This window comes from Zeus faber, assembly GCF_960531495.2.
Source record: "Zeus faber genome assembly, chromosome: 12".
Lineage (NCBI taxonomy): Eukaryota > Metazoa > Chordata > Actinopteri > Zeiformes > Zeidae > Zeus > Zeus faber.
In genome coordinates this window covers 20867260-20889814 of record NC_137196.1, presented here as the reverse complement: position 1 = coordinate 20889814, position 22555 = coordinate 20867260, and the positions used below count along the sequence as shown (strand labels likewise).

The 22555-nt window shown below is 41.5% G+C and overlaps 1 protein-coding gene across 2 annotated transcripts in view; it reads left to right on the top strand.

Moving 5' to 3' along the window:
- Positions 1–221: 221 nt before the first annotated feature.
- Positions 222–22555, top strand: part of ankrd12 (ankyrin repeat domain 12) — a 48445-nt gene continuing 26111 nt past the window's right edge. For both annotated transcript variants that reach the window (XM_080011143.1, XM_080011142.1), the window contains exon 1: positions 222–400. The gene's annotated coding sequence lies outside the window, so the exon portion shown is untranslated. The remainder of the gene's footprint in view (positions 401–22555) is intronic.

Here is a 22555-nt window from a genome sequence, read left to right as displayed (position 1 = left end):
TAAAACGAGGAGAACGGGGGGGGGGTGGTGGAGGGGACGACGACATTAGTCCTCGTTCATCCCGTGTCCCGACGTCAAACGCCGGAGCCGAGCGGTGCGACACACGCCCGTTCGGGACGCGCGGCCGGCGGACGGAGCCGCCTTTATGAGCTCGGTGGGGGCCGGGCGGGGGGGACCACGTGACGCGGCTCGGCCAGTCGGAGCGCCGCTCTCATGTTTTGCTGGGCTCCGCTCCGAGACGACGGACGACGGACGTTCGGGATGTTTTCAAACCGAGCGATGAGCGTCACGCAGCCGTAGGCAGCGCTTCCACGGACGGCGTTCAGGGGATTTGTTGTGTGGTTGGAGTGTGTTGGGATCCGGATGAGTCGGCGTGGGGGACGCAGAAGCCAATTCGGAGGTAAGAGTCAAGAAATCCAAGTGTCTTGCTTTACCTCGTAGGATCATATGAGAAATCCCAGTTAGCCGTCTGGCTAGTTTTAGCGGGCTAGCGCTAGCTAGCTAACTTTGACGTGAAGTGCGTGGGGAAATGGAATGTTGTGTGTTTGCGTGGGCTCGGTGTAGTTCTGTGCCACGTGCTTTACACACGTTTGCGTACGTTCTCTTTAGGGAGATAAATTAATTTAAAACTTAGTGACGTGGAAACCCGTTCCCTTTTAATGGGGAATTTGGGGGGCACTTTTGAATGTGCGCGGAGTGAGCTGGGTAGCTCCAGCCAGCTAGCTGTGTTAGCTAGCAGTTAGCCACTGGGGAGGGGGGGGACACACTGGGGCTGCAGTGGGCTTTTGTTTCGGGGTGTTTTGTCCCCAAGATTGAAGGGTTGTTGTTTTTTTTTATTCGTCACATGCACTCATACAAGTACGATGCAGTGAAATGAGAAATGGCAAACCCACGGGCTATGCAAAACGTAGGAAAATACAATAATACAAATCAGAAAATATATATGACAAGCAAAAATAATAAGCATAAAATCTACAGGATGAGCTATAAGAAAAAAATATACAGAGGCAAAATGTAATCAAATAAACGTAATGTGAGCAAACGATATATTTATATGTATTCGTAGTATATGCTTGTGAAACATGTCTCACGTGAAACAGCCTAAATCCAACCACTGGTATTGTTTTAAATGTGTTTTGTTCCACCTATAATTCCCTCAATTGTTGAGATCCGCTCGAATCGTTATTGCGTCTTAACGTTGCCGCGTGCGTGCGAGTGCGCGACCGATGGATGAGTTCACACACACACACACACACACACACACACACAATTAAACCAGAATCTCTTTATCCGACCAAGTACATTTCCATCTGCAATGATTTTTTTTCTCGTAAATGGGTTGGTTGGTGCATTGTTGCGCAGAGTGAAAAAAAAAAATTCAACACTAAGAAAAAGAGAGTATACGTAATTTGTTCTATGCAAAGAATAAACGTCAGGGCCTAAGTGCAATATGGTTGCTAGTATTGGCTGTGGGTATAAATCTAGATAATATTTTGTACATCAACATGTATACCGTAATACCAGCGTGGATAACATTGGAAGTTATTGCATTGATATTACACAATTATTTCAACGTCTATAGACGAGACTATTATAATACATTGCACAGTTACCTCGCTGTGCAGTATGTCAGCACTGAGCAACACGCATTGCTGGCTTTTTGAATGACAAGCATGTTCGGTGTTGCCCCTAAAAAGTCCACAATCTTGTGAATAATGTTTAGGATCTTAAGGACCAATTATGCAAACGTTTGCCCAACTAATGCAATGGCGCAACTTGCCTTGAATAAACGTGAGCTGGGAACCAGCGTCAGTGATGCCGTAGCGGCAGCTTCTTTGGGGGGTGTGTTGCTCGGTACAAAAGCTGTCTGTTTTACATGGCCGCCGGTGCAGGAACCTCTCCAAGCACCAAAAACCTGATCCTCAATGTTTGAAATACACTTTGCATTTCACGCCTTGCCGGTATGTCAATTTTTTTCTTTGAAGGAAAATCAAATCGACAACAACAAGCCACATTCACACAGTGCAGAATGTATGGAATGTGTTTATTTTCCTTCATCTTCAATAATGTCTGATTACTGACGTACATTAATGTCATCCTAGAGGGAAGATGGATGTGCAAGTTTATTTATTTGGAAAAGAACGACACTGAAAATCTTAAAAGTAGTCAGGAGTCCTACTGCAGTACTTCCTAAGACAATTTGCATTTCATGAATCATAAATTATATCATGGTGGAGTTAAATGGCGTAGAGCTTCTCTGCTGCTTGTAGCCTACCCCCCAAAAATGTGATTTATTTATCATACTGGTACTACAGATTCAATGACATCTGGACATGGGTTTTTCAGTTGGGAGAGGAAAGAAATCTAGATCTCATCCTCACATATATAAATGACTTAAGTATTTTCTTATAGGGCTGAACAACTAATTAAATTCAAACAGACATTGCAGTCTAAAAGAACACAATCTTGAAATCACAAAGAATGCGATTAAAAAAATAATTAATTAATTAATTTATTATTATTAATAATAATAATAATAAATTTTTTTGTGTGTGTTACACAACATAAAGCAGTGATACTCAATGAGGCTGGCGAGCCACGTGTGACTCTTAATGACTAGCTGCGACTCTTCAAAGTGTTATTAAAATTAAATGTAAAAAAAAGTCTAAGAGTATTTCAATACATTTTGTCTGAGACATTGTCTGCAGTACTCCAAACTGAATTTCCTGTTTAACTCGTCAACGTATGATGGTTTCGAGAGAGAGCGCATCTATAGAGATTTTTCCTGGTAGTGGAATAGTTCATCAGTTAACTGAGTCAGCAGTGCCTGATCGCCTGGTATCCACTGACAACTTTATTATAAATTATTCATAATTATATTACCATATATATATATATATATATATATATATATAAAAAAATCTGGAGCTGCAACTTATCTGTGGAATCCCATCCGCAATCAGCTTCCATGCTCTGCACAGACTCCATGCCATAATAAATCGGAAAAAAAAACTTTTGATATCAATCCACGGTTTTCATTCAAGCTGTTTAACTTAATTTAAGTGCGATATTCCAGAGAACATGGCATCTACAGCCACAGGCACAGCAGACATGTGCAGTCGAGTCGGCTTGTCCCTTTCGCTACGTAACTTCTAGTTTACCATCCCCGTATACATTTGTACATAATTTGTGTATAACAATACATTTGTGGTTGCAATTGCAATATAAAAATGGTAATAATAATATCGTAATGGTAATTATAATAAATTGCAATTATTGCATACATCATGCTTTTCAGTCCTTAATTATATATTACAAGTAGCCTTATATTAAGATCCATAATGATTTGATGGGGGAAAGGGATATTTCGGAAATTTGACTCCTGCAAAAATATTTTTTGTTAATGTGGCTCCTGAGCTGGGAAAGGTTGAGTACCACTGCTATAGAATGATCTATTGCTTGTGTTTAGTGAATGATACAAAAGAGCTTAAAAGAACTTAAAAGAAATTGTATACTAAATCATATTGGTCTAAAAAATGGTAATTTGGTTATTTTCATATATCAGCCCTATTTTCTTAATGCGGTTATTGATCAATTTCGAACTTGTTAATTAGAATAGAAACTTGGTTAGGATGTTATCAAATTCTTCCCCAGTTCTTTTATCCTATGCAAACAAAGTGAGACTGTCTATAATAATACAGTACAGGTATTTTTAACCAGATATGCTTAACCTCAATACCCACAAATCCCTTAACTTTGGAGGCAAACGATCAAATACCATTTCACTGTTATAACTGTAATAATAATAATATATGCAGTAATCATTTGACTCGTGAAGCTCCCTTTGCAAATCTGGACAACAAACTATTTTCAGATCTGATGTTGAAGAATGTGTCGTTGTGGCATTGCTTGATTGTGCCGGGATAGTGATTGTGGTTTACTCCAACTGTCACAGTGGCATGAGTGAGATGTTATAACTAAACTAGACTCGGTCGCTTGAATTAAGAACTTCAATATTAATACATGAAACATGAAACCTTTGGCAAATAGGCAGACTCAATGATGGTTAATGTTGGCTGGCATACTTGATTTAAGATATCAATTAACATGGTTGTTTGAAGGGAGGAAATTAAAACCAACTATTGTCCTGAGGCTGGACATTTTTGGATGCCTTGCATTACTTGTGTTCTATTGAAGACATTATTTATCCTTATTTTCTACTAACCTTGCCCTTTTAGCCAATTCTCTCTGGATAAAAATTACCTAATTGCTTGCAAGTTGGCTGATGTGCAGTTATGCTGCAGTGCCACATAATGTGTTCCTAATCTAAATATAGGTTTAACATTTAATATACATCAATCAGCCACAACATTAAAACGTCTGACAGGTGAAGTGAATAACATTGCTCATTTCGTTACATTGGCACCTGTCAAGGGGTGGGATATATTAGGCAGCAAGTGAACAGTCAGTTGTTGAAGTTGATGTGTTGGAAGCAGGAAAATGGGCAAGCGTAAGGATCTGAGCCACTTTGACAAGGACCAAATTGTCATGGCTAGACAACTGGGTCTGGGACTACAGGTCTTGTGGGGTGTTCCCGGTATGCAGTGGTTAGTACTAGTGGTTGTCCAATTGATCAGTTTGCCTAATAATAATCTGCATCGGCTGATGCCTGCACTCACGAGGCCGATAAACAAAAAATGTCTGCCGACTAGTGTTGTTAAAATAAACTTTCTATAAATAATAGGTAATTATCAAATTTTTGAAGCGGTTTCAATACTCATTTTACGTACTATCGATATACCAGTGCTTCCTCGCTCCTGCTTCTCTCCCACAGTGAGTCACAAACACCGCTGCAGCGCCCATACAGCCCCGCCTCCTCTCACTCAGTCGCTGTCTTCACTTGTTTCATTCGCTCTTGTTTGTTATGGTGTGAGCTCATTAAAGATGGCAAGTGCAGAGCCTCCACGACCAGTTTTGAAAGAGAACAGCACAGTAGTTCGCACCCCTCCAGGCAGCGCTGCGTGCATTCCGGTTTTCCTGGATTTTTATTTCAGATCAATTTATTTATTTTTCTGTGTTTTCTAACTTGTATGAAACAATTTTTAAGACATCACGGTTCTTTTTAGTTTTGGTTCAATTAGGGAACGGGGCGGCACACAGATCACGGGCACCCCGATGTGCACCATCATGGGCGTCCCGATCGTGGAAATCCGTTACCTTGATGCCCATGTATGTTTTAAAAAGAAACCGTGGCACTTAAAAGGGGCACCATGGGCATCAAGGGGCAAGTGCTCAGGCACCCTCAGAAACCCCCACATGCACGGACGTGCAAGCCTGTGTGGGCTGTCCCGCATCACATAGGGTTGCCACGGTGAGGAATTCTTCGCCTTTTCCCCACCGGTTAATAATAAACTCATGACAACACCGGTGTTAAAACCGAACATGCTGGTAAAACCGAACATTTTACAACGGAGGGGCCCATTTTGCACGGGCGGTAATTACACGTGGAGGGAGACAAGTCCCAATCTGGACCTGATCTAAAGTCTTCTATTGTATGGCCTTCTTTCTCTCCTCCCGTGACAAGTGAAATGTGACTCCACAGTCTGTGCTCCGCTGTGCGCAAAAAGTAGACACCTTTTTTATTTTCAGTTTTGTCGCATTCGACTCAGTATAGGATTTTACAAATGTGTTGTTTTTTTTCATTTGATTAACGTCGGCGCTGATATGCTAAAATTTACTAAATGGGTTTTATTTCTGTATCAAAAACAAAAAACAGACACAAAACAGCAGTGGGCAAGTAATGTAATCGCTATATGCCCAAATACGTACAACATAGCGTCACACTGTCGCCTGCACACCATCACCCTGCTTTCCGTTGCTATGGGACTCAATTTAGTAAAAACTGGATGTTTTTCTGTAAATACTTTATGCCGAGTTCAGACTACGTCACTCTGGCCTAATTTTCCACTGGTGGACAGGTTTTTGGAGCTCATCGAGCAAAGACCCAGATCGGAGGAAAATCATGGCGCGCTCCCGTGAGTGTGGTAGGAACTTCTCACGATGCGATCCAGCTGCTTGCCGAGCGCTCGGCAACGGATCGCAGACGGCAGCGAGATATCACCCATGTTTATTATGTGGTGGTGTCGGGATAGACTCGGGAGTGACGCAACGAGCTACAGCCAATGAGAGCAGACATGGGGGTGTGGGGGGGTCGAGAAGGGGAGACGGGAGTGAAGCGGAGCAGCAGCAGCAGCCAGAAACACACAACATACCTATTTTACTGTTCTTCTCTGGGTTTTTAATATATATTCTTTGTTAAATCTAATTAAAAAAATAAATAATCCTGTCCCACTCATGGTATCACGTAATTTCCAGTGTCACTTCTTGCATGTGTTTTCGTGACAAAATGTAGTTTGTAGACCCGACAGACTCGTCTGGGATTCCTTCTGGTGGTAGATCTTGTAATGTGTCACCCTCTGTCACAGATCAGTCATGAAGTGTGAAACCATACTGACTTGAAGATTCCCGATCACAAGGCCAAAAGTTGTGTAGTGTGAACAGTACAACGATCTGATGATCTTGAAAGTCGTCTAGTGTGCCCATGGTATTACTTGTAAGTAATAAGTCCTGTACTTCTGTAACAGGGAGATTCTCTATTTCCTGACCAGACTTAAATGATGCAGTTAATTTTAATTTTTTTTATTGTTTATAATTACTTTTCTTCAGAAATGGCTTAAAAAGTGACTGTGATGTGCTGTGAAGCTGGCTATGATGGAAAGGTGTCAGAACACACAGCGCTTCTGAGCTTGCTGCGTATGGGGCTGCGTAGCCGATGACCGGTCAGAGTGTCCATGCTGACCCCTGTCCACCGCTGAAAGCACCTACACGTGACCATCAGAAGTGGACTATGGAGCAATGGAAGAAGGTGGCCTGGTCTGATGAATCATATTTTCTTTTAAATCATGTGGACAGCCGGGAACCTGTGCGTCGTTTTCCTGGGGAATAGATGGCACTGGGATGCACTATGGGAAGAAGGTAAGCCGGCTGAGGCAGTGTGATCCTCTGGGCAATGTTGTACTAGGAAACTTTGGTTCCTGGCATTCATGTTACTTTGACACGACCATCTGCCTAAATATTGTTGCAGACCAAGTATACCCCTTCATGGCAACAGTATTCCCTGATGGCAGTGGGATCTTTCAGCAGGATAATGCATCCTGCCACACTGAAAAAATTGTTCAGGAATGGTTTGAGGAACATGACAAAGAGTTGAAGGTGTTGACTTGGCCTCCAAATTCCCCAGATCTCAATCCGATGGAGCATCTGTGGGATGTGCTGGGACAACAAACCTGATCCACGGGGGCCCCACCTCAACAACTTCCAGGACTTAAAGGATCTGCTGCTAACATCTTGGTGCCAGATACCACAGGACACCTTCAGAGGTCTTGTGGAGTCCATGCCTTGATGGGTCAGCGCTGTTTTGGTGGCACAAGGGGGAGCTACACGATATTAGGCAGGTGGTTTTAATGTTGTTGTATAGCCCATTACACCTCTTTACGTTGGCATTAGAGATGCAAATTTGAAGGAATTTCCTTAATCGATAGTTGTTAATGTTTACAAGCAATTGTCCATTAACTGATAACATAAAAGCTAAGGACGTCCCAAGGGGGTGGGGCCAGTGTGCTTGGGGACTTACGCAACATCGCACACCTCCAAGATTATGTGACTTGGTGCGAGGCGAGGGTCGGGAGGAGCATTTCTCCTCATTTCATTTGAAAATGAAGGACTGCGTGTCGAGACTCGCCCACAGGAATTTTTACATCTCGTCTTTGCGCGCGTTAAATATTGAAACCTTTTGCGCTCCATCTTAATATAATGATCCGGATGTTACGTAGCAGACAAGTCTGGTGCAGATGGACATGGAGACGCTAATAAAAGTATTAAACATGACTAAAATTCTTCGAATTCTGCCTCTATCTACTTCTACTACAACTTCTACTTATTGCTCCAAAGATTTCAAAATGTTATGTCTTAATGCAGTCCAACCACAATTCACACTCACAATGTTAGGAAGCAAAATGATGCAGTTTGGAAAAATACAGCCACAGAACAAGGTGATAAGCTGATACGAACGATATCATATTGATCTAGTTATGAATGTACTTAAATGGCAAAATTTAAAATATCCATAAATTACTATCTCTAATGGACTCCATAAGGAACTTTTCTCTAATGGAGGCCAATGTGGGAATGACTACCTACTGTTTTTGCCGGATATTTTTTATCCAGCATTACAGCGTTACAGATTCCATGTGGGAAAGGGGCTTTAGTTAGAGATCATTATATGAACATGGCTACATTATGGTAACACAGGAACAAGGATGATAAAGGTATATTCAAAAATGAATACAGTGCCTGTTAAAATATTATTTGAGGGTGAAGTTAATTTTTCACTTTTCAGATGTTAGAACGTGGAAAAACTGTACTGCTACTTAAGCCCAGACAGGTTAACGATTAAAATCGGCAATCGACTCCATTGATCGTGATTGACATTGATTATAGAAGGTTTGTTTCTTTTTCATTTACCAGGAAAAATCTGAGCATTGATATAGTGTAAGTGCAGTTGACTGTGTTCTGAAACAGGGAGAGAAGGGGCAGAGGCTCTCGTCCTCTCTGCTCAGAGCTGTTGAGTAACCACTTTTGATCGGATCTCCCTTCGCCGCTCTATATGCAAAACTTTTGATTAAAATATAGCAATATATAATGAGAGCTCATTGAGAAAGATTCTATTTATTTTGGTTCTTTAGTTTCTTACTTGTATGGAGAATGAAAAACGTAAACCTGACTCAGAGAATTTGAGCAGAGTTTTTTTTTTTTCCCCTTTTAAATCTTCTCCATACTGCACTGCGCAGGTTCCCAACGCCCGTTATGCAGTGTAGGTTATGATATATTTTTGTTTCCGACGCGAAACGAAAACACAACTGAGTTCAAGGACTGTTGCGTTCAAAAACATGGGCATCAAGGGGAAGGTGCTTGTGCACCCTCAGCCCCCCCTTCATGTGCCTGCCTGTCTGTCCTGTACCGTGTCACACTGTCTCCCTGTTACTATAGGACTTAATTTAGTAAAAAAAACCTGGATATTTTGTGTAAATACTTGTAAATAATAAATCCTTCACTTCTTAACGGGGGGACCGCATTTGCCTCATTAGATTATTATTATTTTTATTTTTTATTTTTATAAACCCTTAAGAGTTCCACAACGGGGAAATTAAGTTTTATGCGTGCACGTGCCCCTGCGTGTGCGGTGCCCCGACTTTCCCGATAAAATCGTCAATTGGCCATCGCTAATTTTAATTTTGTACGATTGCCCAAGCATACTGCTACTCTACATCATCATCATGTTCAAGTTTTTAGAATGATTTGGCATTTTTAATGAATAGGCGGGCTGAAGGTGGCATGCCATTAGTGCTGGGTATTGAGAATCCAATACTGTTATGGAATCTGTTAATTCCCTAATTTCCCCAAATCAATTAGGGCTGGATTATTCCTTCAGGTTCCACCTGACGTAAATTTTCTCAGCTGCTCATGTCAGTAGATGACTGCACGGACGTCCGCGAACCCCCAACATCTGTACCCATCTACGAGCGCGCAGACTTGCACCTGCACTAGAAAAGCAAAATACATGCTCTGTTTGAATAGTGCGGCTGTGCTCTTGGGCTGTACAGTATATTGTTAGGCCAGTTTTGTTTTCACCAGCATTGAGCACTCTCTGCATTAAATCACAGATGTTTTTCTGAGCATTTAATTGCTGTATTCAGTTCAGATCAGGTCTTTCCCCTCCTTTTGCTTATTGTGTAATTATGACTTTGAATTAAATGTGCAAGTGTGTCACTTTGCTAACTTTATTACAAAAAATGTATTCTACTAATTCACCCCTAGATGTAGCACCTGAATTGTGGTACATCTATTGTGCCACTAGTGACTAGTTTATTTGGCTGCATTGTTCTAAAAAATATAGTTCTGCTTTTTTTTTGTTTGAGTGATCAGAGTAGGACGTTACCTTTTGGGGAAACACCCCAAAACTGGAGAATTTTTGCTTTATTTTTGTACACAGCATGAAAATGTGAAATGAATTTCACCAACATAGAATTTCATAATCTCAGTGATCATTAAGAACACATGCAGCTGTTCATTTTTGTACCAATCTGTGCTGTGTGGAAGTGGTGTAGTGGCCCCATAATTAGTATTTTAAGGAAACAAGAAAAGTAATTCCCAACAAAGGGACCAAATGATATGATACAATGATATATCTGTACCAGCTTTTCCAGCTTTAAGCTCATCTGTAAAATCTTCACTGTGCCCCTTCCCCACGGCCTGTTCTTTGAGAGTTGGACACCTTTTTAAGTGTGCTGCTGTTTAAACAAGATCAGAAAAAATGCAAGTGTCGTTGACGATATGAAAGGCTTGTAGCGAGGCCTGGGCCTATCAGCATTCAGCTTTTGACAGGCAAGTATCTGTGGCTCAGAGTGTGTGTGGAGAGACAGGGTGGAGCATACTGATTATAAAACATGTGCTAGCCTTTCCAGCAGCACTATACTATATGTGTATAGTGTTTTAGTGCATGGAGCGTGGTATGCTGAATGAGCCGGTATGGGTCAGATAGCCAGCCATGTGGTTTTTTTTTTTTTGGTTTTTTTTTGGGGCGGTGGTTGGATGACTTGACAGTTCATGGGTCTCTGAGCTCCTACCACTTTCAATTGCTGCATGATGAGAGAATGAGACTGAGAAGAGCGTTGTTTTTTTGTTAGGATTTTTGATTCATTAATAAGCCTTAGATATAATTTTTTTTTATAAATGGACAGCTTTGATGAAATGTTTTGTATCCTTCCTGGACAACGTGCCCAACATTTGTGTTCTACTTTTATCTTAGTTTCGGCAAAGACAAGCACCATATCATGTTTACTTTGGAATATTTTTAATGACCATGCTCTGGTGCCGCAATGGGGGCCTTGCTCAAAAGGAGTTGAATGAGTATTTATCCACCTCAAAAATTGTATGTACAGTATGTATCTAGGTTGAGATGAGATTTATTTCAAAATCTCCAGAAATTTTGGCTGATATCAGGCTTCCAGAGATTTTCCAAGATTGATTCCAAAAATCAAGGGAAAATACTGTGGATAAAGCACTCTAAATTCTTGGCAAAAGAATATGTGTATTCATGGATATAACAGATACTTTAACATGACAGCGAAGGCGCTATCAGAGGTCGTTAACCAACAATTACCTAGCCTGGGAACTGGATGAATCTGCGAGCTCATGTTTCATTTGCCCTGCGGAATACATCTAGCCACCCTTCCATTCAAACAGATTTCCACCCGACCTTGCCACGATTGGGCCAATCGCAACCGTTCAATTTATATGGTACAAGTTTGGTACGATGACGATAAAGAGGAGAGCCGTTGATTGAGTTTACCAAGCTGGCTGCCGCTGACGCGGAACAGTCTGTTGAATCTCCTATCGCGACAGTATTAAATGAACTGGACGGTATATTTTCTCTAAAAAGCTTTTCTTGATAAAAAAGATGTGTTTGCCGTACTTCCGACAGGGCTCTCAATAGGCACAAATGAACTGTTTGTAATTGCAGAATCCCCACTTGCACAGTCCTGTAAGTGCACTTTGAGTGCTGTTTCGGGAAATTCGTTACAAATGAAAGAACACCATCACTCGATAAGATTACGCTCTTACATGTGTTGTTGCCCAAAATGTTATCACGATAAAATATTTCATACCATTTGATAACGATGTGTGTATGTGTAAACACCGATCAGCCACAACAGCAAAACCACTGATAAGTGACGTGAATAAAGCTCCTTTCACACATAGTTCCCGATAGATGAAAGTCAATCAAGAGTCGAATAATCAGTCGGAAACCCGTCAGTCCACTGAGACTCAGGTCGAGCAGCGGTTTTATTTACAGTAAACCTATAGGATATAACAGATAGAACCTTACTAAATGCACATGGATAACATTTCAATGAGGAATTATAGATAAGGGGAATCATAAATCTATTTTTATATGTGAATCGTCGTCGTCTGGACGCGTATGCGAAAAACTTCTCTCCGTGCGCCCTGATCGCAGAGCCCAACACGTAGAGCCGTGCCACGTTCCTCCAAATAAAACTAAAATATAATAAAACAACTAAAAAGTGTTTTGTTGGGCAATGGGTAAAATGTTTTGATTCGTTATGATTTTAGCGGAACTACTACTCTCATTGATTCCGCTTATCGAGCCGGTATTTTAACGGTACTCTTACTGGTTGTTCTTTTAAAGAAAAATTAAGGGGAGAATCAACGCTGCTTTATTTTCTGCGCATAACGCATGGAGAGGGGCACTGGGGGCGCGATCTGCCCTCGCCGTGCATGTGTGAGCCAGGCAGAGGGAGCCGACCCCCCCCCCCCCCCCCTCGCGCATATCCATATTGCCGGCGATGGAGTGAGAGAAGAGATGTCTCTTCTGATAATAGCAAAAATGCTTCTTAGACAAATATCTTAATCTCATTCCGAGTTAGAAATGTGTTTATATAGCGTAAATAAAGAGGATCCGTTTTCTTAATTTCTCCAATACCGGTAATGTCGGAGCTTGTCGATACTAAAGTCTTAAATGATTTATCCCGGGGCCTGCTTTTAGCCCCCTTCCCCCACTGCCGGCTGAATAGCCAAATCTGATTCAGCTGACAAAATTCTGAGTAGGTTACAGCCCTAGTTCCCAGTTAATCACTGTGATAACCTTTCCGGCACTACTAGTGATTTTCACCATTCACACATGCAGTTACATTCTGGAAAATTTCCGTTGTGCGCCTTTTCACACATGCCATGATAATGCTGGAATAGATGGAGTGAGGGACGGTCCATTCCAGTGTAGATGTGATCGTTGGGACAATTTTGTGTCGGTGTATATACAATCTTAATCTGTTTTTTTTTTTTTTTTTTTTTTGTTGTTTTGTTTTGTTTTTTCCCTTCCTGGCTCTCAGAGCCCAGTGCTTCCTGTTTCCATCTCCCCGCCTCTCCTGGACGGACTCGGTTACCTCTGCTGACTGAGAAGGGACAGAGCCGTCCCCAGATGCAATAACCCTAAGCAAATGTTATTAAATCAGTGTGATCATTTTCAACCTGTCATACACTCTCTGTTGCTGGAAAAGGAACTTTCTCCACCCGTTCTACCTCTCCCTGTCCGCTCGTTCCCTCTCCGGCGCCGAGCTCCAATGCAGCCAGGGGCCAAAACGAAGCGCTTGTGCCTGCCCCACACAGCATCCCCACTCTAAAATAAACATGTCTGAGTGGCATTTTCAATTAAAAAAAAATGCAGTTTGAGAATGTTAAGACCTGTCTCTGTAGAGACTTCACATGTTTCAGTTTCTTGTCTTGGCAGCCGAGTGCCACGGTTTTCGGTTTTCAAAATATTTGTTAAGATCCGCTATTTGTGCTTTGCCGATACCGTATTCGGCTTCACCCCTACTTTACATGCTTGTTCCGGCAATGTTACTGCTTCCGTGTTAGGCACAGCTCCGCCGCTCTGATCAGAGCGGTCTTTGCACCAAACAAAGCAAATAAAAACTAAAGATGTATTTAATCAAGTTTTCTGCTGCTCAGCTGTGGAGCAGACCGCTCCTGGAAAAATTCCCGCCCATGTTCTCACAGCCTGGTTGCAAATGCCCTGCAGCCCGGCACAGTCTGCAAGCAGGTGTTTGGGAACCTCTGCACTAGAGGATATTCCGGCGGTGATTGTATGGTTTATTCCCCCACTTTCATCGCCACATATGTGGAATTACTGGACATTCTGGTCAAAGGCGCACTCTCCCTTGTACATACAGTGAAACTAAGTGCACTTGTGCGTCTCCACCGACTCTTCCGGGAATATTTCTCTCTAATGTGCGTTCACTGTGCAACAAACTGGATTCACTTACATTGAACTTCATTGCTCATCACATGTGAATTAATTCGATAACGCTAGCCAAAACATTTATAATCAATTATTTATTTTTAAAAGTACACAGTCGAATGGCAATTTCAGCATTCTAATAGTTTTTCATTTCATTCAAATTTTGTTCCTGCGGGCCTAGTTTGAACCTACCAAAAGTGGTCCAAGGAAGGAGAACCGGCAACTGGGTCATGGGCGCCCAAGGCTCATTGATGTGTGTGGGTAGCAAAGGCTAACCTGTCTGGTCCGATCCCACAGAAGAGCTACTGTAGCACAAACTGCTGAAAAAGTTAATGCTGCTATGATAGAAAGGTGTCACAACACACCTCATTTGCAGCTTGCTGCGTATGAGGCTGTGTAGCCGCAGACCGGTCAGGGTGCCCATGCTGACCCCTGTCCACCGCTGAAGGCACCTACAATGGACACTTGACCGTCAGAATGGGACCATGGAGCAATAGAAGAAAATGGCATGGTCCGATGAATCATGTTTTCTTCTACGTCATGAGGATGGTGCATGTGCGTCGTTTACCTGGCGAAGAGGTGGTACCAGGATGCACTATGGGGAGAAGGCAAGCCGGCGGAAGCAGCGTGATGCTCTGGGCAATGTTCTGCAGGGAAACCTTGGGTCATGGCATTCATGTGGATGTTACTTTGACACTAACCACCTACCTAAATATTGTTGCAGACCAAGTATACCCCTTCATGGCAACCATTCCCTGATGGCAGTGGCCTCTTTCAGCAGGATAATGTGTCATGCCACACTGCAAAAATTGTTCAGAAATGGTTTGAGGAACATGACAAAGAGTTGAAGGTGTTGACTTGGCCTCCAAATTCCCCAGATCTCAATTTCCAGCATTTGTGGAATGTGCTGGAACAACAAGCCCGATCCATGCCACGAGCACACTACACGACTTTCAAAGTCGTCAGATCGATGTACTGTTCACGCTACACAACTTTCGGTCTTGTGATGGGGAATTTTGCAGTCTTGTGGTTTGCACACTACATATGGCTGCACCCTGAAAGTCGACTAGTAAAAATGACAATTACCAGCGCCAAACATCAAGGAAGTGACATAGTGCCGTGAAGCCTAATACACTTTCCCCGCGGTTTCGTACCCGAACACCAAAGTTACATAGTGCAAGAACAACCGTTTGTGGGGGTTGGAATTAAAGAGATGCCATTCTCCATATTACAAGTCAGTGTACCAATAAAAAGATTTTGAAGCTTTTATTTTAAGGTGGTTAAAATAAAGTTAAATATTGTTGCCTTAAATAAAATTTAGATAAAAACTGAATATGGCAAGTAGGCCTCAATCAAAATAAATAATGTTTGTGGGGTCTACCCACGAGGGAGGGGGCGGGGCTTTTTTCTATATTGACAAACGTAATTGGCTCGAGGTGAAAGGTCAGCTTTGGATCATGAAATTGATTGACTTTTCGTTGCCACTTGCCTAATGCTTTTATGAATTAATAAATCTGCAGAAGACATTGTCGAAGTTCAGGTTTATTTTATTTTGGCATCTAGGCAAAAAAAAAAAAGCGATAATTATCGTCATCATTTTATTGCCCAGTACTAGTTGTTACATATAATTTGAATGGATGGGCCTGCCGTGCAGTTACTGAAAATATGGAGTCCATTTGTTAATTATTTGTCCAATGAACTGTAAACATTGCTGCTGGATATAAAATGTTTTATGGGTAATTTGTTTTACAACCTCAAAGGAAGCTCTGGCTGCTTCCTCAAAGGAAGCTCTGGCTACAATATGTACCCTGATTTCTATGATACAACCAAATATCCAGTAGTTTGTTGTTATTTGAGGACATAATGCAAAGAACTGAAATATGTCTAAGAAGTATGGCCTGCCTTTTATAGGTTGGATTTGTTTCATTGGTCCATATGGTTGGTTGAAATATTTTGTATCCAGAAGTCAGAGATTCCGTTAGGGGGGGGGGGCGGGGGGAGGATGGTCATTGTGTCCTGGAAGATTTCAATTTTCCCGACAAACGGTAGAGATTCCAGTCAAATATTATCTGTGATATTATCTGTGTTTATTGAGCTTAAAATCAACTGATAAGCAGGCTATATAGAGAATGCCATCAAGGCATGTAGATGTAAATATTTAATTGAATATTCAAAATAAAAGTCCAGTCGGTTAACGCTATTTTTAAAATAATAAATAAATATTACAAATATTACTACTTGAAATCATGTCATTTCCATTTGTGAACAATAAGTAACAAGTGCAGCTGCTTTAATTAACATTTCACTGAAATAAGATTTTGATCAAATCAAAAACAAAATAAATATGGCAAGTAGTTCTAAACAAATAAAGTTTGTGGCGTTGTCCGTCTTCGTCGGGATGACCCGTCGACATATTTGTCTGCTTTGGGTCGGAACTTGCATGTCCCACAAAACTATGGATCTATGTTTCTCCTCAGATCTGGACGCTGTGCTCTGTTGCTGCTCTGTGTGTGTCTACTGTGTTTACAAGTACAATCTGTCCAGGAGGGAGGGGGCGGGGCTCAGTTCTATATCAACAAACATGTTTGGTCAGAGGTGAAGCATTCAGATCAGCTTTAAATAGTTTTAAACTGATTGGCTTTCCGAAATTATTCCGGGAATTATTTTCACCGGACATTACCGGTGCGATTTTAAATGTGTTGGACTTGAACAAATTTTCCCGGTCAAAAGCTGGCACTTAATGGATAACGGAAACGCTGCCATATTTATTGATTTCTTTATGCAGATAGTGGATTTTCTAATGTGTGTAGCTCTACATTATCATTATCCCATTAATATCCATCATAAGTGATGTGCTATTTTTTTTATATAGTATTGTGAAACTTAATCAACTGACTCATATGAACATAGATGCATTGTTTCAAAAGACCATATTTTACGCTGCGGTGCTTTACATTATTTGAACGTGGGAGCGACGTAAACAAACATGGGGGAATGTGGCGCTTCAGGACACCCATTGGATGGATTATTAACATTTGCCCGCCTGCTACTACAAGGCGACAACAAAAGGTGAGCGAGTCGGGAGCGCATCTGAAATATGCAGGAACCGATAAGCAGAATCGAGATGCACTTGCCTTATTGGATCCACGGTTCTTGGAAATTTGGAACAAACAAAAACGAACCTTCAATTTGGAGTAAATTGTTATATCAGACAGACTTCTCTTATGGATAAGTCTTGGAAAATGAGAGCCCTGCTTTCAAGGTTTCCTTTTGTATGACGCAGCAAAAAAGTTGTAGCATGTCCTACGATGTGACTTTTGGGCATGGGCACGGGTATATCGCCATGACAATGCTAAAATTATATATTATGCGGCCCTAACCCGCAGCACGTTAGATCTGATCACACAGAACTGAAACGAATCAGTGTCAAGCGTTAGCTCATGAAAGCACAGCTGCCAAGAGTTCTTGCCGAGTTCCTTAAGTCTGAACATGAAGTTTGTTTTCTCAGCAACTTATCGATGATATTGTGCTCGAGTGTCCCCATGCAGCTGCAGTTCATGCTGCGCCAAAAACGCCCAGCAAGGAGGGCATTGTGTGGAAGCTTGGGTAGGATGAAATCAGTGTCATGGGATGCAACAGTTGTAAAAAGTGTGTCTGCGCGTCCGCCATATTGGAGTGGTCAAGATCCGCCAGTAAACAAATGTGTGTGTGACAGGCGCAGACTTCTCTACAAAATCCACTGTAACTCGCTTCATTCTGAACCGATTTCCGACTTTGTTATAAACGTGAGATATTGAAAATGAGCTACTGGGAGCGGATCGAATCACAGTCACTCACTACCCTGTTTAAAGGAAGAGGGTATAATGCGTGCCTCACATTGCACTTTTATTTAACAATTGAGTATTAAATATTTTATATTTTTTAAGATTTTGATACCTTGGACATCTTGAATGTTATTTTAATTGAAGACCATGAGCAAAAGTTCCTTGTTTTAAGTGTTTTACAGAATAAATGGAAAGAAAGTTAAATTTGTCTCCCTTTATTTTTTTTAAATTTCTTTGCCGATCTGAGAAATTATCCGATCCCGTCCCTTAAAATGGTGATACGAAACCAAACCATGAGTTTTGTGATCCCTTGCACCCCAACGTTAGCGAATCAATTCACATGTGATGAGCAATAAAGTTCAATATAAGTTCATCCAGTTTGTTGCACACTTAACTCATATTAGAGAGAAATATTCCCAGTAACTGTGTGCTACGTCTGCGTATCTCCCTCTGGCGTTTCACTGTGTGTACAAGGGAGTATGCGCCTTTGACCAGAATGTCCAGTAATTCCACAGATGTGGCAATGAAAGTGGAAAATTAACCACACCATCACCGACTGAAGTGCAGAGGTTCCCAACCACCGGCTCGTTGACCTTGCCGACTGCAGGGCATCATACTGTTTTTTTTTAGGGGCGATCTGCGAAACTTGCGTAACGTCTCCCCCCTATTCAATTTGAGCATTAAAGATTTGAATATATTTGCATCAGAGTTTTGGTTAGAAAAAACTGGTGCCGGTCAACATGTCCTGGAAGATTATAATCTCCCGGACAAATGGGAGAGATTCCGGTCAAATATTAGCTGTGTTTTATTGAGCTTGAAAACAATTGATAAGCAGGCTGTATAGAGAATGACATCATCAAGGCATGTAGATGTATAATATATATTTTTGAACATTAAAAATAAAGTCCCGTCAGTAAATACCATTTTAAAAATAGATAAAAATTATGAATATTACTGCTTGAAATCAAATAATTTCCATTTCTGAACAATAAGTAAAAAGTGCAGCCGCTTTAATAAATATTTCAGTAATATAATTTTTTGATCAAATCAAAAACAGAATAAATATGGTAAGTCGGTCTAAATAAATAATAAAGTTTGTGGTGTTGTCCGTCGTCGTTGGGACATCCCATTGACATTTTGCACAATAAATATTTACCGTCTGCTTTAGGTCGGAACTTAAATATCCCAGAAAACGCCAAACTATGGATGTACGTGTTCCAACGACACATCGTCTTTGTTTCTCCTCAGAGCTATAGTCGCTGCAGCACTGCGTCTGCTCCTTGTGTGTGTGTGTTTACAGGCACCACCTGTCCACCAGGGAGGGGGCGGGGCTTGGTTCTAAATCAACAAACGTGATTGGTCAGAGGTGAAGCTTTCAGATCAGCTTTAGATCATCCAAACTGATTGCCTTACCGTTGAAATTTGCAGAGCGTGGAAATGAACAGATATGCAGACTTTTTTTTTTTTTTTTTTTTTTTTAATCTAAATGATCCACCCAGCACTAATTCAAATTGTGCTTGGAGGGAATTGTTTTCACCGGACATTATGACCGGAGAGATTTGAACTTGAGCAAATTTCCGCATGTTATAAATAATAGAGCATACAAATTAGAATTGGATTACAGAGGAATGTCTGCAGCCCTGACATACAGTGGGCAAACTGGAATGTTGGGTCAACCAGCTTTTCTGGTGCTCATTGTTTTGTTTTTTTATGTTTTTTTGTTGTTGTTGTTGTTTTTAAATTTCTATTTATTTATTTAGCAAGTTATACTAGGACTGGCCACATTGGTAAAAATGTATTATAAAAAAAAAAAGATAAATAGCTTAATTTGATATTTTGGTTGTGATTATTGGTGATACCATAAGATACTTGTACATGGGAGATATTCCAGAAAACATCAGTAATGTGGATATCATGACTTAGCGGATAGAGGCATTGATTAGGATAGGAAAATGGTGTTACTTTACTATGATCTAGCCTTACAAAAAAGTTTAACTACATCATGAAAAACCCCAGACAATATAGACATATTGCCCAGCCCTCACTCGGGACTCAAATGACAGCTGTAGTTTAACTTGTAGGTTTAAAAAAAAAAAAAAAAATCAAAAACATATTTCCTAACTTCATTATTATTGAATGAGTTAGTTTGCCACTTCAATGTTGATGACATTTCTAAATGTAATAATGAGCTTAGTCGTGGATTTCTTTTTACATAGAAAAGAAGAATGAATGAAAATAAAAAGTGTGTGTGTATATATTTTATGAACAATGTCTTCCGTTGCTCCTGGTCTTCTGGACTCATAGTCCCCTGTGCTTTCCTAGTCCTGCTGTTCACGTGAGTCGGGCGCTTTGGTTGAAATCTGAGGCCTGTCTTTGTCGAGCTCGACCAACGCCTATGTCCTAACCTTTGCCCCCAATCCTTCTACCGCTTCCCTCGCCCTCCCCTCTCCAACCATAATCGGCAGTAAAGGCTCCATTGTTCTCATCCACTGCTTGGGTATCTGATCATTAACCTACATTTGAAGCGGTGGCGGTCGACTTCTTAAGGCTCTCACTGACCCCCTCCCCTCTATCTCCTGGCCGAGCTTAACAGGCGTTTCAGTGTCAGAGTATTCCGGCGCTAGTAAAGTTAACTCTAAGTGTGTGTGTGTGTGTGTGTGTGTGTGTGTGTGTGTGTGTGTGTGTGTGTGTGTGTGTGTGTGTGTGTGTGTGTGTGTGTGCGTGTGCGAATGATGCCGGAGCCTCTCCCTTGTAGATTTGGGGTTATTTCGGTTTTATGAGAAGCTTTTAAGTGATAAGACTGGGCAAAGCATCCCACTCTTACATAAGTATACTCATTTTAGTAGTCTTATAAGAGCTTCATTCTGGGGATTATTATCAATAAAACTGGAGAATTTGTGGAATCCGACTTTGCTTGGAACCACACTACAATTACTAGGTTTGTCAAACAAAAAAATAGTTTGTCCACTGGCCACAATTATTTGAAATCTAAACTATTTTTTTGTTATTTATCGTAACTTTGGTTATTTATTGGAACTTAAAAAATGCTTTTATATTTATAAATATTGACCTCCCAATTTCACAGTTAAAAATATCTAAATCCCTGCAGCTGACCTTACCTTGAGTTTTGTTTCCTGTCGTGATGGAGCCAGTCGGCCTGGCTCTCTCTGGGACCATGTAGGAGGTGGTGGAAATGGTGCTGCCATGTTGCGCTAGTTTAATGGCTGGTTTGTTTACACATCCGAGCGAGTGGCAAAGGGGCCAGATATGCTGGTGGAAAGCGGCGTGATCAGGCTGTCTGGGGTTCACGGTGGTGCGAGGTGACCCCATGCCTATGGGACTCTAGTGTCACTCATTTTGTTTTTTATGGACTGTCATTTAAGAATTAAGTCTTGTTGCAACAGGGACTGAGCAGGTATCACATTAAATGTTGAGTTTAGAGAACATAGGATATGTTTAACCATTTTGCATTGATTGGATGTTTTAATAATGCTGTTGCTTTGTCTTGTAACGCACAAGCACATGATGTTTGCAATTGGCATTCATGTTTCCTAATGGTCAACTAAGCCCAGCAGATTATTTTTTTTTTTTTTTCCTTTTTGTCACCTCCATGTTGCTGCTCATGGATGACTGGCTACATGCTTAAGCATCAGATTTTTTTCTTTTCTCTACATTCAAATGATCCAAGTGGAACCCAATACTGTCAAAAGGCAGATTTGCTAGACATACTCGTTTGTGTGCTTTTTTTGTTGAGCCCCTTTGTGTGCATTTACGTTAAACCACACAGCGTAGATGTGCTTGCTGATAGCCTGGATCTATCCTGGGTATTGTTGTCGCTATGCCCCACTCCTCCACTCTCTGTAATCAGGCCTCAGCTCCTGGCTTTGTCCTGCTGCCCGTTAGGGGGTCGGGAGGAGGAGACAGGGGGCTGGGAGTGAAGGCACAGCTGAAAGAGTCGCCCGCCCCGCCCCCTTCATCATTTAGCCTGACGGCACACAGGGCCACGTGACCTGCTGTTTAGTGTCGCAGCCAGCGTAGCCAGTCTCCTTGAGCGCATTACACAATTCGCACGCCTGCCTTTGTAAGGAAAACGGGCTGCGGCTTCACTCTGTTTTATTTATTTTAATCTTCCCAGTGCCAATTCCCAGCGTTTACAGCTGCCACTGCATTGAAACATTTTGTGTGTATTTCTATACAAATTGTTTTTGTAGTCTCTCTTTTTTTGGGATAAATTAGATGTTGGTTCCACATGCAGTATGTCTGTATATTTGTGAGTAACAAGCCGTGCTACGGTGTACTCATGGTGTTACTTCTGATGGCGCGTGCGGCACTGTGTCTGGCTGCTATTCTTAGCGCTCTTCCCTCCCTGTCCCGTCCTGCGGGCAATGAATCGGGTTACCGAGCTGCTTGTGCACTTCACCTCCACCGCCAAACGAACACCTACGCCTCATCCAACAACCTCCACCCAACATCATCACCACAGCTACTGGTTACTGACACAAGGAAGCATGTTGTGGTGGGGTGATCTTACGTCAAGAGTCGACATGCTTCAACAACACAGGATAACTGTTGTTATGTATGTTGTTATTATCAAGTTCGGGTTGAATATAAATCTCCCAGAAAAGGCCGCCCTTTCCTGCCTGACAGGTTGATTTCAACATAGACATAGAACGATTGACAAGGGAATGGCATACTTCAGATGCATTATTTATTCGTTGATGGATAGTTTAATCTATGCATAAACACAAACAATCAAATGTTAAACTGCCCCAACTTTTTAACGGCGTTCGTCCTG